We start from the raw sequence: 19,932 nt of genomic DNA, 5'->3' as shown, positions 1-19,932 counted from the left end.
TGTATTGACCATTATCACTGCGTCTGTATACTCCAAGTTTCACAGTCCAGTATTTAAACTGTTCAGAAAAATTAACAAAGCTGGCAAACCATAATGTTGCCAGTTCTTCAGAGAACCCTGACATTCATGTAATGGGAGTAGAATACCCATTGTCTATAATAACAACAACAACAGTTGAGTTTGTATATAGGATTTTTGAAACAACTCCTCGTGGCTGCAGGTAAGTTGTGTTGTTTATAGTCGAGAATGTAAAACAGATCTAAGTCATAGTTCACTGTGAAAGGAAAAAAAAATCACATCCTGATATAGCATACTGGAATTCCTATTTTTATCTTTTATATCGTGAGTTCTTTTTTAAAGGTTTAGCCTCTTTGAATGTGATGAGGGAACTGGAAGTACAGGAAGGTATCTCATGTTTTGTGCCTATCTGTCCAAGACTCTGTCTCAAAAGATCTTCTGAGTTATACGTGATTGTGATGTAGAGAAATTAGCAGGGTGTGTACTCATTATTCTTCTTTGATGTTTCCCTACCACAATAATATCATCCCAAACAACATGAATACATTTAGGTATGGAGCAACGCTTTTGTCTGGAGACATATGAGATGGCCTTAATTGAATAGTGCTGAACAGAGTGACATTTTACCCTTTTCTATATTTTATATCTCTGGGTTTTTTAAAGCCTTCATAACATTTTTCACTCTCTTCCTACAACATTTTCAAAAAGACAGAATCAACTTTATCATGTATGTATCTCTTCTTCTTCTTCATCTTTTTGAAGTAAAGAAATGGTGTGACCCATTTTCCCAGTCTTCAGATCTGTTTCTGGCTCTCAAAGTGAATAAAAATTGAGTGAACTTGTGAAAATGCTGCTAATGCTTTGCCAGTTTCATCCCCCACTTCCTTCAGCACTCCTGGTGTGTGTAATCTGGCCAAAGAACCTTGTCAATTTTAAAAGATAATAACCTTTTAACAACCATTTTTTGCTCTATTTTACATGCTTCCTAATTTTTCACCTGCTTTCATGGATGCCTGATTTGGCCACAATTTAATCTTTTTCATGTATAAAGGTAGATGTAGGATAACATTTCATCTGGCTCCTTCTCTTCTAAGTCTCCACTGCCTTTCATGTGCTCTCAGAACTACTCAAAAGCATGCATGTGGTGGATAAAAGACAATTAACTCTATCTGCTCTGACCAAAAATTCATGTGCCCTAAGCTATTCAACACTTTGTTAATTACATCAACCACTCCTTCATGCTGATGTACTATAACATTAAAAATAGAGGTGTGAATGACAAAACTCTGAGATCTATAAATCTTTTAGAATTTGGAGTTTCATTTTTAATCTTTAAAAAGCATCGGTTTTTTAAAGAATGATGAAATTTTAGAATCATACTTCCCCCCACACACACACTTTATAGGGAGTCTATGTTACCTAATGAAGAGAAACTAAAATTATAATAAAAAGTAAGGAAGAACAAAAATATAAGGGGACACACATTTTAAAAAGTGGGAAATCTCTTTGTCTGACATCATCTGATGCCTCCATGACGTTTGCAAATAGATTTTCTTGGAAGATTTGGAAGCTTTTGAGTTACATACAAACCATATGATTAACAGGCATACAGATCAGGAAAGTGATACAAGAACAAAAGCCACAAAGACAAACATTTAGATCCTTTCATAATGAATGTATTTTACCTTCCACTGTCACCATGAAGCTGGGAATGCTCAAATAGCAAGTAACTCATACTGATACTGCTCAAAGGGTGGTAAACAGGAAGTTACTTAAAATGCAGTGCAAGCCTGGTCTTGCTTCTACTTTCCTAGATGACCAGTAGGTAACTTGACCATCAGGTAATTCCAGTTTTTTTATCTTTTACTGTGATCAGAAATTCCTTTCAAGATCCAAAAAACTTAAAATAAAATAAAACTTAAAATAAAATTTGTTCCTAATAGGGTTTTGTGTTTATTTTTTAATAACGTATCAGTACTTTCCAAGTGAGAACAGCTTTGCAAAATTATCCTGATACTATATTCTGAGGTCAGGATTTGGCTTGCTGTGGCCTCTACTCCCCATCTTTAACTTCTATGCAATACGTTGGCAGAAGAAAAGCAGTGGCAAAATCCCCCAGGGTCAGAAGCAGTGTGATTAGCATGTAACAATTAATTCTGTGTGTTGGAAGGAAATGGGTATTTTACTATGGATAATGAAGGCAACAGGAACAAACATAGAGAAAGAACCAAAAGAAATCTTCTACTAGTTGCCTGATAAAATAGTTAATCTTCTGTACATTATTCTCTGGGTCACCTGGATTATATTGAGAACTCCCATCTTCTGTTATTAAAGCAAATTGTCAGAATAGACTGACTCATTTACCATTAGCATGATCTCAAATGATTTGGAAAGACTATTACCAAATAAATGGGCATTAATAAACAGAACAATCAGTCTGTATAAGTTGGTTAGTAAAAGTGCATCACAGGAAGAAAGAGCGTCACTTGGACAAATAAGGAATGAAACCTTAAAGTGTGTTGGAAGGGATTTAAATCTTTCTACTTGCAAAAACATTAGTCTAGCACTTTCTTTTGTAAGAGAATGTGCAGTTTGCTTTTGCAGTCTCCTGTGAAGATGCCCAGGAAGGATTCAAGGGCAATCATTTTGTTCCATTGCTGGTCTCTGGAAGTTTCAAAACATAATATATCAGAACTTTAAAGGTATCCTTTAATGTCATCCCATAAAAATTACCTCTGTTAATCTACTATTTAAGCTGATAGATAATGTAGAGTTAAACCACAAAAGAAAGGAAAGGACGTGATGTTCTCTCATTCCCAAGCTTCTACTACAGACACATCATGAAAACATAACATGATAATTCAAGAAAGACATATAGCAAATCTGTTGCTTATATGTTTCATATTCCCACTCTGAAAGTCAGCTCACTATAATTTTCTCTCTTTTCTTTCCTGTTATGTAGTACTTTTTGCATACCATTACTGAGCTCTGTTGACTGGCCTTTTCTCTTGCTGAGGTGAAGAAACAGGGAGAAAAACATCAGTTCCTGTACTCAAGTGGCTATCCAACTGCTATTCTTCAGCACCAAAGCATTAGGAGAAAATATGTCCTTTCTCCCTGCATATTTTGCTGAAAGATATTAATAGCTTGTGCCTTCCTGCCAACCCATGTTTTCCCTTTTTTTTTGCCAGTTTCATCTGTTACAGAGCTTTTGAACACAGTCACTCAAAAGGTCTGTGTAGAGTGGAACTGGTTCCCTACAGCACTCTTATTTTAAATATTTGTTCCATATTTCTGTGCTTTGTTTCTGTTTTTTGCTTTAGATCAATGTAATGTATTGATTCATACTACTGAGGAGATCATTGTGGGTATGTCAACACATAGACAGCTGTTCTAGCTGGAACTGAAACCATTCAAAACTAGCTTGAATACCTGAAACAAAGCATATACATTAGCATCATGTTCTGTCTGGAGTGACTGGTGTCACTAAAGAATGATGCTGTTGTGCTGCTTCCAGAGGTGCTGAGAAAATTTTGCAAGCTTTAGCCATCCTGTCATAATGCTAATGCTCCTCCATTTAGAGTTTCAAAAAGGCTGTAAAATAATAAAGTTTTACTGAAGTGCTTGGTGGTCACAGTTCTTGTATTCAGTAATGCAGTAACACTGTCTTCACATATCCTTCTTTCTTTTTTTTCTCTTTTTTTCCTCCTAGGTAATTTCTGGCCTCTGAGAGCCCTTTTCAGTTAGGACGTCTGACCCTTTCAGCCTGCTGGGCTCATGTCCGCTCACAAAGTACTTATCTTGCAGCAGCTGCCAAGATCTGCACTGCAGTTTGTACAGAAGACATGATTAATGGGCACTTGGTGAGTAACAGACACTGGGGTAAAACGAGAGTGAAACAAGATCATAACAAACAGGAAGGGCCAAGGGCACACCTGCCCTGTTAGCAGTTGTCAAATAAAACCTCTTTGATTAGGCCATGTATCATGGTTTCCTTGAATTCGTAACTATTGAGTGACATAACACTGGAGCCAATGGCTCTCCTTCAGAATTAAAAAGATAAATCAGTTTTTCTTCTAAAATGTATCTACCAAACACCTTTTAAAGTATATATTGTCAATCAGATCAGTAAATAACCTTGTAAAGCTCTGTTGCTAATTACATAGTGGTCAGTATTTTGCCATTTATTACTTAACAAACAACTTCTCCATTAATAGGAGGTGTCAAAGTACTAGTAAATCATTCGTTTGGCCTATAGAATTGCCTTTGCAAAGATAAAACAAAACTATGTTTCATTGTCTCTTGTCTTGGACACTGGTTCATTAGTGCTTCACTACTTCCAATAAAAAGAACACTGAAAGACATTAGCTCTGAAATTAAAACATATGAAGCCAGGAAAATGCTGCAGAGGAAACAATGTACGGTGGGTCATATTGCCGGGCTGTGAGCATCCCAGAGAGGAACAGCACTCAGAAGAAATCACTCCTTTTGAAGAGACGTACATTTACTTCCCTCAGTCACAACCTTTTCTTATTTGTAAGAAATATGGACACATCAGTTTGTCTGATTAAAATAGGGCCATCAACTGTTCAAATCATTATTTTCTTAAGTGTACATTAAAAACTGTGCTTTACTAAACAGATATGATAACTGTATAGCCTCTGAAATTTATTGTATTTGAGCATATATTTTCATAATTCAGTAGGATGTGTAGCTAATAGGCTTATAAAAGTCACTTTATGATAGTATTACTTGGATGACATGATTGCATTTCAGCAAGATCCAGCTCATTTGGTGCACAGATAACTTACTTTAAACTCTGCATATATATTAACCCTTGCCCAGGCAACTTTACTTTTGTCCTACCTCATAAGAGAAGCACAGGTCCTGTTGAAATGACTCAGCCGTACCATTGCCTTTGATGAAGCACATTTCTTAACAGCTGTGGACTGACCTGGAGTGTAGTCTTTTCAACCTAAAATCCATACCAGCTGGCAACAATGACAGTCTCTGCTCCATGAAGAAGCCAACTTATTCTGCTGTTGTCAAGGGCAAGTTAGATCAATTTTGCCATCCAGAAAGACCTCAACAGAAAGCACTTTACAAAGAACACAGAAGTTTCTTTTAAGCAGATTGCTTGAACTAGTTAAGGATTTTGATTGGTGCAACTTGTCAGCTTTTACTTTGTAAAAAACAAGTGTCTTATAAAATAAACTTTTATCCACTAGATTAGAGAGAGATTGGGAGATGAAGAAAACAGTAGTGTTTTCTAAACTCATGCTGAGTTAGATCACCAAAACTGGAAAACGACATGCTCACTGAGAACATAATAGATGATTTGGCACAAAACCTTAGAGACTGTTGCCATGTGAGAGGTTCAAGGTTGGTTTGTCTGTCCAGTCTTTCCCAGGAATGCAGTTTCAATAAGCATCTGGGAGGGCAGAGAGAAGAGCAAAGAGAAGCTGGCTGGGTTGCTGCATAACATTACACATGTTCTGGTCTGTTTGCGCATTAACATCAGCTCTCAAAAAGGGTATTTGTTTAATCTGCCAGCTGGAATTAAAATGCAGCGGGTGCCAGCAAGAGTTCATCAGGAAGTTAAAAACTGGGAGAAGTGAGAAGCTTAAAAAAAAAAAAAAAAGGCAAAAAAAGCAAAAGAAACAAATTTAAATGAGGGAACTTGATAACTTTATATCTGAGCGTCAGTAAATACTCATCTGCAGTACTTTCTGTCTGCAATGAGAACTAATGCAATAATGCATCAAAGCACACCTATTGCCCAAAACACTTCAGATGCATCACCCAAAATACCATTCATGAAGTTATAGTAGAGTTTCTTATGTGGGCAGAATGAAGCTATTCTTACTGCAATTCAGCCAAACCACTTAGAATTAAAATCCCTATTCCTCTCTAATAGACACCAGCCAGAGTTTTAGTACTAATTTTCATGTGAAGAACAGCTTCTACAAGAAAGTGTACCCAAAGATTTAAGTAAGGGACCATTGTTCAATTCAGGCTGACCTGTCCAAGCACCACTAGCTTGATGCAAACACTGCTTTCTGTATGCCCTGTGTTTTCCTGGGTGGACTTCCAGGTACTGGTCAAGCCCAACCTTTCTGAAACAGTTTGAACAGGAAAAACACAGGACAACATAGTTAATTTACTGAGAACAACTTAAGGATATCCTCTGTATGCATCTGTGCGGATGATACATGTCTTAAAAAGTCCTGTCATTGTCCTGTGAAAAATATAAGGAACTAACCTTCTATGTGATATTTGGATGATATTATCCCTTGCTTTTGGAGGATATTTCAAAAATAGTGTCTGGGAACTTTAGCATGTGTGTTTTGGCTTGGAATCAATGAACTCAGTGGAGACATACTGAATTATGAACTGAGGTTGTGGGCTGAAACTGTGGCTCCACTGCAGTAACTAGCTTTTAATGAGGCAAGAATTTCATCACTGGATGTCATGATAAATCTAATAATAGGTACTACATTTTTCCCATGTGAAAATACAAATTACTACATTGGTTATCACCCCATTCTTATATCTAAAGATTTACAGTATCATCCAAAAAACATATGACTAATCATGTTATTATATTGCTTAAATGGAATGTGTGAGCTAAAAGCAAAAGAGAGAGAATAAACCCTTCATTTCTTAGGACTATATTTTCTTCTGGTCTACTGTATTATTGAATCATATTTCATTATTACTACTATTGTTATTATTATAGCTAATCATATGATGATTACTTTATTGAATGTCCTCATATGAATTTCCTAATTTCAATTATATTTTTAATACCTCTGAAGACCTTTATTCATTTCACCTTATTCTTAAAATGACTATTAAATATAGGAATTAAGCAGAATTCTTTTCTGAGAAATAAAGGTGCCTTGTTTTTCAGCAAGTGACACTGGCTGTCACAGGCTAGAAGTTAAATTAGAATTTGAATTAGCACATGCAATCTTAATTCTATTATTAAGCGATGGCTGGAATATACCCTATGTCATGACATAACTATATATGTTTATTGATTTGTCTGGTGGAAATACTAAAGACATCTCTTGAACAAAATGCACAAAATCAGTCACCATTGCATTGAAAAGGGAATGGGTATGAAACATATTTCACCACAATATTTTCCTAAAATATTCTTCAATAAATCATTTGAAATCCAGGTGAAAATTTCTGTTGCCTTTAGTGGTGAACAAAAATGACCCTGTGGGATTCAGATGAGGTCTTGCAGTTCCATATCATGCAGGGTAGTTCTTGATATTTAAATTTATATTTCTACATCTTATTTTGATTTACAAAAATTAGGATTATCAATTTATGTTATAAGCTCATTAGAAAAGCTTTTTCATTAAAAAAAGAAAAATATTAACTTTTACAATAAACCTTAATTTTCGTGTATTAATGAAAGGATTTAGGGAATGAAAACAGACCTCACAGAGCTAGAAGAGTGTATAGTTTATTTTTGATTTTTTTTATAATACTACAGAAGTTACATATTATTTTGAACACACAGTAAGCTAAAGGTTTAATCGAGACTTGAATGGATTTTTACATTTGGATATTTTATCACAGAACATTAAACAGCATTTTATAAAAATCATCTTTATAGAACTAAACGATCTCACTTTTTTTTTGAGTGAAAAAATACAATAAAATATTAAAAATTAATGACAATTATACAGAAGAAAAATATTATGATTTTTACCTAATAATATATTTTATTGAAGTAGAAAAATAAAAAGAAAATAAAATAGATAAAATAAAGACCAATTGGGCCATCTATAGGATAACTTATAATTGTTCACACCTGCAATGAAAAATTTTTGGAGTTTTTGCCATTACCACAGCATCTATGGCAGATGAGAGCACGTGACAATCAGTTCCAACTAGTACATCCTATATTCATGTTACAATAAGGGTAATTTAAAAAGTACTATGGGAAGGAAAGCAAAAAACATAGTACATTCATGACTGTGCCTCTTAATGCCAAATTAAATACTACACTTGGAAACATCAAAATAAGAATATAATAGTAATATACACACACTTTTCAAAATAAGATTAAGTAACAAAAGTTATGGAGAAAATTATGGAGAATCTAAGAAAAAAATGTACAGGACAAAGCAATACTTCAGATAACTTCTGAATTGTGTGATAAAAACTGCTGTTGAAATGCTGTTAACATATCTCTTTCCTGTCTTTTTCTGACTCATAACAAAGTCACATTTCGAACCACTAGTCCCTCAGAGCCATGACATGCTAATCTCTAAAAAAAAAAATGTTTCTCAGCTCTCTTAAGTGAAATATGATATAAACTGTGATGAAGACACATATGCATTCTCACTTAGGAGGTCTGAAATCAGATCATAAGGAATAAGCTGAATGAACCAACAGACTATTCAAACATGGGTTATCTTAGAATAGAAATTAGCTGTTGGTCTACAAGTAACGTGTTTCACTGAGTTATTTAAGCCTGCAATTTCTTTCAGCTAAGTAAGTTTCAATTAAAAACGGTTTGAGATAAAGAATAGATGAGGCTTCAGGAAAAGAAAAATACACTTTAGTGGTGTTGTCAAAGGCAAACAAATCTGAACTATTGAGGAAAATAATAGTGAGGGTTTCAGGATCACTGTTTGTATAAATTGCATACTAAAGACCTCAGTTCAGCCATTCACATAATAAAATTAGTATAACAAAAAAACCCAAACAAAACAAAGCAAAAAAACACAACAAAACCAAACAAACTCTGAAGTGATGGCAAGTATATTTTGCTGATGATAATCACTCCTGTGATAAATTTTCATGACAGTTCATGTATTAGTAAAATGCTTTAAATATTTCAATGAAAAATATTATTTTTTTGCTATTCACAAAATATTTTTTATTTCTAGTTGAATTAATTGGTAAATCAGGTAGACCATGCACTGCCTGGAGAAAATACCCAGATAGGTGTTCATCATCCTGTTTATTTCAAGCAGGCAAAAACTCTGGCACTGGAAGACAAATTCAGCTACAACTCTGGCTAAAAATATGTAGACTCATATCTCTTTCATGACAACAGGAAAACTGTTGTCCTTGCTATAGGAGCCATTCCACTCTGTGCAAAATATTTAAATTTTACTTAAGTCAGAGGGTAAATAACTCACTACAATGCTTAGAACACTCATTGGAGAAGAGGAGCATCACTGTAAATGTCCTCTTATTGGTAGAATCAGGAGATTCAAGCTGTGTCATCATTCCTCTCAAGTGAATATTTGAATTATCAGATAATTGCCCACTTTTTGATGTGGCTCCTTCTCTTCTTTCTATTGGAGCTTTTGCACTGGAAATATTTTGTTTAGTTGTCGACTTCTGCATAAGCTTTTGCATTAGGAAGTGAAATGTCGAGGGCATCAATAGAATATCCAATTGCTCACATAAAATGAAAAACATCAAATGGAAATACGCAGACCAATATTTATACCGTCCTTGATTATCCTCTCAGTTAATATCAATGTATTTTCTAAGAGTTTAAGGTTGTATATGGATATGTCTGTCAGAAGGATGAACTGAGCAATACACCTTCCCTAAATGATGTTTTTACCTAGAAAAGTTCTTCAGGGAAGAAATTCTGTCTCTTTTTGTAGATATTTCTCTCTATCCTTTGTTTTCTTTGTGCCTTTCTTCACATCTTCTGAAATTAAATGCTTCAACGGCTGCTCAAAGCCTTTTTTTTCTGATTCTTCAACATTGGTCTTCCAGTAAAGCCTTGACACAGGCTTTCACCCTCATCTTATTACATATAGAAAAAGACACATAAGATGCCATTAAAAAAAAGAAATGTTTTCATATATAGTTATAGATTTATGAGTATGATGTAGGTGAGCATGCACACATGCAAATGCATTTGCTTATATATCCACTACCATTGATTTCCACCACAGAAATAACAGTGTCATTTCCATCAATTATAATAGACGTGCTACAATGATGAAAGATATTTGTGTCTCAGCAAAATTAATGCACACAATAGAGATGGCAAAAAGTAAATATTGTAGTCCTTCTAAGTGAAATTTGTTCAGCAACTTTCATTACAATTCAATTTTATGTTTTCATACTTATTTGTACTATTTTAACTAGTGTAGAAATAGGCCTTCTCCTGAGGCTTTTTTAAAAATTATTAATATTATTATTCATTTTTACCATGGTTAAAAGAAGATGTTAAGAGAGTCTTGTAGTCTCTCACAGCTTCCTCTGTCTCCTTTATGTCTCATGTTGGTTACAGCCTAAAGTTCTGGAAGGGAAAACAGATAGCATCTGCTCAGGGGTGTGAGATTATATGTAATCATGGTATTCTAAAAGAGAAAATGCAGAAAATGTACTTTACTTGCCAAACTTTCTTCCATCCAACTATTTTCTTGTGTGTGGTTTTTTGTAGGTTTTTTTTTAGCCACATGCTGTACCACAACATAAAAAATTATTCAGTTCATGAATAAGTCTAAATGCAAGTGTTGCAATAATAACAAAAAATTGTAAGGAGATATCTACCAAGAGATGCCCTTTTTTATTTTGGGAAGACCTGAGATGCTGAGAACTGAAGCAATTTCAGATTTCATTGCTGCTGGAAGTCCCTGCTCAAAGCCAGAAAGGAAATCTACCAATAAATCCAATCCAATTTTCAACAAAAGCCAGAGATTCTAACTGTTCAGGCTTTGCGCCTGGTTCATATGTGAATGACTCCCCATGAAATCTCATTATGTGGTGGGTGCTCCAAGAGGAATTTGTCAGCTGTAAATCATCTCCATTCCACAAAAGAAACTATTTTGACACTCAATGATGGGGCATTATTCAGTAGGCAAAAAGAAATGAATTATTGATTTCATGCAAATTATTTTACTTCCCTCAAAACTAAAATGTCGCTTGTTTCTCAGGCCTTCAAATTATTATTATACAAACACACAACCACTGCATAATGTTATTTTTTACCCATAAGGAGCACAGTGTTGAACTTTTTCTCATGGTATAAGTTAGTAACCTTGTAGAAGAACCAAAACAGTACAGCTTTTGCACATAAGATTAGTAACACTGATCATCTGAACTTTTATGTCTTAATAATTACTAGGTAGAAATACCCAACCTTTTGATCAGGTTCATTTATATAAAAAAAAATTAAAACACATCCTGTTGACACTAGACACTAGTCTGTACTTGTATATAACCAAGGATGTGAGGCAGGATCCTGCAGCAATCAACCATACTATCCATTAAAAAAAAAAAAAAGTCTTAAGAAACTTGAATCACAGTCTAGAAATGCTGTGCTATGATTGTGGTTGAGAAAGAGTTCTTTCCAGGAACTCCAAAAACACTCTTAACCTAAATAACTAATTTTTATATAGACGTAATTGGATGAGGTGATTCCTGTTTAAAATTGATAATTAGCAAATTCTAGATAATAGAATAAAAAATCAGAATACTGCCTTATTTTAGATCCTTACAGCTTTGGCAAAAAATATGCCTCACATATAAACATTTCTATCTGGCCATTTTAATCTGTGAATTAAATCCTACCTATGATGTAAAGAAAATAATTTCTCGCTTTTACATGTATAGATTTTTAAGGAACACTTTAAGAAGTTTAAGTTTTCTCCAATCTTCTTTTGGAGAACTGAGTTTAGAATATATAACTAAAGGACTAGAATGGAGCAAATTTGGTCCCCTTCAAGATATGACGTCTGCAATGGACTGAAAAGTTCCCTGTCACTGTGATGATGTATCAGCATGTACTTGATCTTGTCTACTCTGAGAGACTGTGGCATCTGAGCTCAAGCAGCCTCCCAGGCTTGGTCAGGGGCAGGACTCACTACTGGATTGATAGTCTGATGAGTAGGGGTTGATTTTGGGGACTGACAAGAAGGTTCAGCAGAGGGTCATCTGTCTTACCCACCTTTTCCTTTTCCTACCTCTCACTTGAAAACATGGCAAAGCATGTAGACTACATACAAAAAAAAACCCCAAATGTATGTAACTTTGAAGATCAGAGGAAATTGGATCCAGATGTATAAGATCTCTTCTTGCACACCCTCATAGGAAGCAAAAGTCATAACCCTCATGGTTTCCAGAAAGCAAAGGATACATGAGCACCGGGTCCCAAAGAAATTATACATGGTATGAGTTTGCATGAGAGGGCTGTTACATCTCTATCAAATGATGAGTAGTCCTCCCAGCATCTCCCAGTGCATCAGATCGCTGTGCTGTGCTGCTTCCATGGCAACCATCTGTGCCCAGGATGGGGCCATGCACGGCAGAGGCGATGGATGGTCGTAAAGCTGGAGACACTGCACCACAAGCTGACCTTCTCATTGAGAGCCATATAACTCTGGCAAACCAAAAGAACATAAATACTGCTGTAACAGCTATGGGGCTCTTTAGTTGCTTGTAAATCGCTCAAGGGATGGGAGGGAGGAGGGGAAACAAAAACATCTATTGAGGAGTATTTGCTGTTACTGTGAACGTGAGGGGGAGTTCTGGATATGTATTTTGGAAAACCATGACCTTTCCCAGAGGGTTACTTAAATATTTGAAGCTACAACGATGTCAAATATGCAGTGATGTGTATTCTTATCAGAAATTATTGTAGAAATTGTGCTTATGCTGCTCTTAGTTAAGTACATGTTTACAGTCAATTTCTTTTTCATATTGAAAATGTATAAGCATATCAGTTTCACCTTGAAAAACATTCAGGAGGGAGTGGGGAGGGGGGGACAGCATAGTTTATTTAGGAAATGCTTTTTTGTAAGAATATTTCTGTATATCTTTAAATTTTATAGGAGGATATGACCTTAAAAAAGACAAGCTGTCAGAAAAAGAAGGCAAGTAGAGATTTCAGACATCTCCTCTTTTGAATCTTGGAGAATCTTTCCCTTCTCCCACTTTTCCACATTTTACACATAATTTGCTATTCAAAAAATTTTGTTACATTTATGCCCTAAATGTACTTAAAAGTGCTAGTTATCCTTAATTAGCCTTGAAGCATTATCTGTGCAACATGTACTTATGTTCTTATTTATTTAAGCAAAACTAAAGTTTCAAGAGATGACAGCTTTTGTGCAAGGCCAACTTATAACATTGCTTATCAGTACTCTTTTTGTTCCTGGAATTTTAACTCAGAGGTTTTAGTGATCCTATCTACAGCATCCTCTCCTCCCCAAACATTTCTCACGTTACAGCTGAAGGGGCAGCAAAATGTTGGTAGGAAGCAGAAAAGCACTGGCCAGAGCTGAGTCAGAGAAAAAAGCAAGAACATATTTATTCTTTTTTTCATATCATGCTAGTACAGTCACAGAAAGTAAGAAATACCAAGGAAAATATAAAATAATTATGATACATATCCTTAATTCAAGAAGACTTTAAAGTCCAAAGAAATTATAGACCATCCTTATTTCTCATTTAAGCACGGCATCCCATTAAATGTGCCTGGAAGTACTGAATGAATTAAATTCAGAATGGTGGGGTTTGTTTCCTCAGATCTGTGTAAAACAGATTTACTGTTGACTGACCCACCATAACAGGCTTATTCAGCAGAATAATCCAGGTCTCATTTCAGCCAAGCACTTCAGCCTTAAACGAACTTTGAGGATGTGCATTAGTCATGCCAAAGACAGGTGTCCACATTCAATGGCTAAAATGAACTGATCCAGTTGGCAGACATTGGGTTTTATTAAAACAGATTCTTTTTTTTACTGCTGCTGAATCAGAATGTGAATTTCTGTTAAATAACACATGAGAATTAAAATTTATTTAAAGCTATACCAAAATGTATTCACCACTTTGGTATTTCACTAATGTAGCACTCCCTTGCTCCCCCTAAGATTCAACTTTCCCATTTTTCCAATCAAAATTCTCAAAAAACACTTTGGAGCATACAACTGTATGAGTAACTGCACACAGCTGTCAGTGAGGGGGAAAAGCTGAAGAGTGGGAAACTATAAAAGTAAGAAAGAACCAAGTTTGATAGATATTTTTATCTGTCAGAAACTGCACCAGAATAAAGAAGGCAAGGAGCAAACACTCATAAAGGGCTGTGTATTAAGAGGGATGGATATGTTTGGAAGAACCTGGTGCTACACATACATGTGTCTCTGTATCTTTGCTCCCTTGAGGTCTGTGTGAAAAAGCCATAGACAGGGACAGCAGTACTGGCTCTGAGATATTTTGGGAAAAGTGTAAGAAGTCTACATCACATCCAATAAAATGCACATAATTCTGGTATTACGGTAATTGTCTAGCTCTTTCATATCAAACACGCAGGGAGGATGTAAATCAGTGTAGTACTTAGGAAATAGTGAAAATTTGGGAAAAGAAAGATAAATAAAGACTTTGCAATTTATAGTTTTGCATTTTGTTTTTCTTTCATTTACACTGGTAAGAACTACAAAGCATATTTCTACAGTCAGGTAAATATTCAGGAAACAACATTTACATTGTGTTTGTGAAAAAAATACAGAATATATTGTGAATATGTCTAATTACTTTTAATAGATTAATAGTAACATCTCCATGATCATCCTTACTGTTCAATTAAGAGGACACTCACCACATCGGTTTTGTTTATAATTCTTACTCTCTCAAACAGTGCCCAGACATAGTTTCGTGTCCAGTGGGTAGTTTGGAGGCATTTTGTTGTTTTTATGGAAGTGCATTTGATTAGATGGCAAAAGTTATTCATTTATTCTTCAGGGCTAGAGAATGTTCTTGGTTATACTGATTCAAAACATATCTCTCTGTCTGCATGTCTCTCTCATCGTCTCTCTCTGACTTTGATCAGAACTTCCATGTGATAGTTTTGTCAAATTTGATATGTTCCTTTGGAATTTTCAGTTCTGATAAGTTTTCCATTTGCAGGTGGAAATGTTTTATTGTAGAAAATTTCTAATTTTTGTCCTGAAGTCCTTCTTCTTCAAGGACAATATTTTGTTTTGATTTACTCTCTGACATAAATATGTGTTGACCTCTCCATACTTCATTGATAATTTGCATGGCTTTTTTTCTGTTAAAAATATATCAAAAACTTTCTAGAAATAAAGAGATTTCATAAAATTACAGCTTAATAATTTTTAATTCAGGTTTTCTAAAATATTTATTTGCATAAAACAATTTAAAAATAAATGAGACAATAAACACACTGTAGAATTCGTATTATCATTATTCCGTGTTTATTCCAGCAACTGCTCTGGAATGAGCTCAATTCTATAGGAAACTAAGCAATCTTGAGAAAATTAAGAAGATTCTCACGTTCCCTTTGAGTCAGAGAAAATTTGTCAAAATAGTTTAGTGCACTGCAGAATTAATTACCACTGTGAATATGGAAATTATAGGTGGTCTGACAAGTTTTACCTGTACTTAACAGTGGGTTGCATTAGAGATCCACATAATATTTACTCTTCTTACAAAAGGAATTTGGAAACCTTGACAAATTTCAAAGGATTTCCCCCTCCTGGGCTGAGTTGCTCTCCAGGAGACATAAGTATGTACTGACCTAACTGCTGACAGTAATAATAGCACTAGTAAAACGTCACTGAACATGTAGCACATTATAAGCAAATCTAAATCGCCATATAAGGCAATTTAAATGTACCGAAGGTTCTTTCAAAAAAAACCCACAAAGAAATATAAGCCCCACAAGGCATTGAAAATTCAACTTTATCAGCTGCAAATTTGAAAGCAATTCATAAACTTCAATGTTTTTTGGAAAGCTCTCTCACAAGTGCATAAAAATGTTCTCAATGTCAGTAATAAATGACAGGCAAGGAATTTTGGCAGCAAATGTTTCAGCTGTCCTCATGAAATGGATGAATATTTGCCTACTTACATTAATTCATGTTACAACACATACACGGGAGAATGATAATAGTGTTCTTCCCTCATGCTTGTCATGTATAAAATATTGTACCACTTCATAACATTAAAAGGGTGAGTAAGGCCAGACATTGCTTAAAAAGAAAAGGGAAACCTAAAGTTTGAAAGGTAACAGCTTTAGTATGAAATGTATTCACGAACACTGTCAAATATCAACCTCATCTCAAGTGCTGGCTCCTAATTCCTACTGACAGCTGTTCTTATGCTTACCTTGAGACATTTGGTTTAAATGTCAGACTGGTTAGAGCTTACTTCTTCCCTAAACAGTCACCAACAAGATGAGGAACACATTTGCTAAGAAAAAGGTATAGGGAAAAGAAATCATGTACAAATGTGAAATGTTCTGTAAGAAGATTTTCTTTCAGAGAAAAATTATTCAAAGTAAATTATTTCTTTCTGTACCTCCTGAGATTGAAAAATAGAGTGTTTTGTGTAGACAGTACCTACTACATGTGGAGGAACAGTAGTCTGTTAATGAACCTGTTTATGCAGTGCTTGCACTGGTATACTAAAGTACAAGGGTCTTTGAGAGGATGTGTGGCCATGAAAAGCTCTCAACCCTTCATTTCTCTGTGGGTTTCTGAAAAAATCTGCTGGCTCTCTCATCTCTGTCTGTTCAGTGGCTACTTCAAAGATCAGAGGCTGATCCAAAGCCTGTTAGATTTTTCAAGTATCTTCCTGTCAAATTGGATGGTTTTAGAATTTTGCACCTCTGTAACTGGGTGTTATATCTCATTTTGTGAAATTATCAGATCTCTTATACTCTGAAGATGTATTCATAAAGGGGTTTGCTAAATTTTTCTTGGACTCTGTTGTCCCTAGAGTGAGAGAAATGCCTTGCACATTAGGAAATGGATCATTAATTTAAATGGCTTTTTAACTCTCAACAGATCTGGTCACTCCTCCTCCTTCACCCCTCTTTCTTTAAGTACATTAATTGGTGTCATAAGAGATCAGAAGTGAACATGAGGGAAGCAAGGGAACTCAGTTGGCTCATACTGAGACTGGCTGTCTTCCCATGAAGTGTGTTCTCATTAGGCATTCAACATTTACAACCCTTTATGGGGCTTGTGGGGGTTGTTCATCAGTGCTATAGAAGAGTCCAGACTAGATGATCTGAAGTATCTGAAAGTATCAGAATACTATTTCTGTCTTTGCCTGCCTTTTCTATTAAAACTACATTTTTGGTAGAGATTAATCTTTTTCTATGCATCTTTGCAGCACTTTATGGAATGAATTAGGGGCAACAGGGTCACAATGAAGACAACTAAAAGCACCATTGGACTATTCTTTGACTTCCTTGTCTGACAGATCTTGGTTCTAGTGTTAGCTTATGTCAGGCAATACTTCAGTAGGGACTTGGTGCATTTTTTCTAAACAGATGAGAGAAAAATAATCAGATTGTGCAACAAGACGCTTTGAAAGCATAGCACTAGATGATGGTTTACTTGGGTAAACCTGGGAAACAGTGATACCTCTTGTTGAACTTGAGAGGTAGTAGTAGACTCTTATTTATATTTCCCCTCTCTTTTTCCTGTGCCTAAATGAGTGTCTCTGATCATCTTCATCCTGTCTAGAATGCCTGTATTCCTGGCTGGCATTATATTGGCCATTGGCTTCACAAAGTGCAAATGCTAAACGGAGGATGTTCTCTGGGCTGACATCCTGGAGGCTGCTAATCTCTAGGCACCACCATTATCAATGCGGACTAAGAACAAGAACATTCTAGACAAGAATCACCAAAATAAAAGAAGGGTATGAGAGAATTAGCACTCAATAGTCAGCACTGCAGGTACTTACAAGCAAATCCGCAAATTCTTCTGTGCTAAACATCAGGTTGTTTCCCTGCATATCATGATCCCCAAGAGATGTTTCTTGAAGGTCAATATTTTTCAGTGACAGAGGTCAATGTGGTTTGGAGATGTCTGCAAAAATCCATCTTGTGGCTTTCTCAAGAGATTTCACAACCATTCTCTGCTGGGTGTGTAGGCATAGACAGGTTTGCTGCTACATAAAGGACTTACGGCAGTTGCTGGCTCTCGTACAGATTTGTCTGTATTCTATTTCTCAGGCATATCTGAGCTGCGCTTTCTCATTGCATTGTCATTGAGCTAGATGTAAAATTTTGTTCCACAGGAACATGCACAACTCAATTTATCCTTAACTTGAGTTAAAAACACGGTTGACTAGTGGAGCTGTGGTAAGCAGACTTCAGTTCACAAACTTCATGAAGTCTGAAGCAGACTCCCTGATCCTTTATGGACATGATACTGATGGCTCACTGTGCTGCTGCTATCTAGAGATACATACAGCTTAGATTAAAAGACTTGCTTTCCCATCCAATGACACTGAATATTAGTTTCAAATAGCAAACACTTAGCTAAATCCTTTTCCCATAAAGATGTAGGGAGTTTTCTCTCAACTTCTTTATTTAGCAACAGTTGTGGTGGAAATGTTAAGTCAATAACTCATCTATTTCAAAAGGCTGGGTTATATCAAAACAGCCACAGTACCCTTACTAACAAATACTAAGGTAGTTTATGAGTTTATTCTGTGTGTTGACTAATTACAACACAACTAGCAAGGCAATAAATTGAAGTGCTACACGAGCTTCATAGTTGACAACTAGATATGATGACAATTGCAGGTAGGAGTCCACTTATGCATTCAGAAAGAAAATTAAAAGAAATAAGATTAAAGAAAACTAATTTAAGTGGAAGAGGGGTTGTAATTAATTTCATAATCCAATTTGTTTTCATTGCTAAAACCTATAGAACTGAATATGCCCACTAGCATATACTCTGTATACACAAAATAGTTGTTACGTGCTGTTAAACATTGTAAATGTTATTGTAACATAGCCATAACTAGATTGAACCCTGTTTCAGCTGTATGCATAAGCCTGATCTCTGGTTCATTGTAATTGTTTGGTCCTAAATCCACTACCAATGCTTTTAGAAACCCAAGCTTCCTAACCCCCTAGCTACCATTTCTGCTAATAACTGCAGAAGTATCATCCGTGATCTTCAGTTCTGCAAACATCAGGATTCTTGCTTTGGCTACATAGCCTCTAAAAAATTCAGTTGAAACTGATGGTTCAATCCTAATAAATCTCCAGTTTAATGCAGCTAATGATGGCAGTCAATTATTTTGTACCTAGGAATGATTTTAGCTATTCTTATCTGACCTGCTGTCTCTACAAAAACTGTCTGAGTAGAAAGATACCTTCATGAAGAGTGACAGATTCTGTGAAACCATAAGGATGTGGTTTTCTTTTTATATTCACGTCTGGTGATTGGAACACTTAAATAGTGGACGCCAGGTACAAAATGCTTATGTGGGAAAAATGTGAGATCTTTCAGTCGTATTCATGATGTTAGTAGATATCACTCTTTCTTCCTTTAGTGAAAGTCTTAACATTTTATGCAAACAGGATATTTAACAGGACAAAAAGGAAGCTAGACTACTTTCTAAGCTAACACAGAAGGTCGGGATCCCGGAAGTTAAATCTCTGCTACTTTGCTTGACAGAAAATATTTGAATATATGTCATATAGGTCTTAAGTGACACCACTAAATGGATTATTGAGGCCAGCAGGCAAAATTAAGACATGATGAGACTAAAAATGTAATATCAAGCTCTCTCCTAGAACATACACACTCTTCAATAGTTTAGTTCCAGGAATGAGATTAGATCAGTATATAGTGTTTGCAGTTAAACAGCTAATTGTTTATATTATGCCAAACTTTTCTTTGTGGCCCAGTTAGATATTTTATATTTACTATATCAAATGATTGGTAGCATGTTCTATAAAGAATTTTTTCATTGTATCTATTTAGTCTGAACTTTCACAAAGTGTAATTTTCTTTTTCCTCAAAAATTTGATATAAAGTGCTGTAGGACCTACTTATAACACCTTACTTGCATTTGAGAAAGTTTAAGTACTTTACAGTATATGAATGTATGTGTTGCACAACTTCAAGATCTTGTTTCCCA

The 19,932-nt window shown here is 35.3% G+C and overlaps 1 long non-coding RNA gene across 1 annotated transcript; it reads right to left on the bottom strand.

The window, feature by feature from the left end:
- Window positions 1-7,528: 7,528 nt before the first annotated feature.
- Window positions 7,529-17,867, bottom strand: LOC139674022 (uncharacterized). The gene is made up of 3 exons (XR_011698252.1): window positions 17,737-17,867; window positions 10,225-10,315; window positions 7,529-9,813 (listed from the first exon to the last, which is right to left on the bottom strand). It is a non-coding gene; the product is annotated as an uncharacterized lncRNA (long non-coding RNA).
- Window positions 17,868-19,932: the final 2,065 nt, after the last annotated feature.

This window comes from Pithys albifrons, chromosome 7 (assembly GCF_047495875.1).
Source record: "Pithys albifrons albifrons isolate INPA30051 chromosome 7, PitAlb_v1, whole genome shotgun sequence".
Classification (NCBI taxonomy): Eukaryota; Metazoa; Chordata; class Aves; order Passeriformes; family Thamnophilidae; genus Pithys; species Pithys albifrons.
The sequence above is the reverse complement of the archived record's forward strand: the minus strand, read 5'-3'. Positions and strand labels throughout refer to the sequence as shown.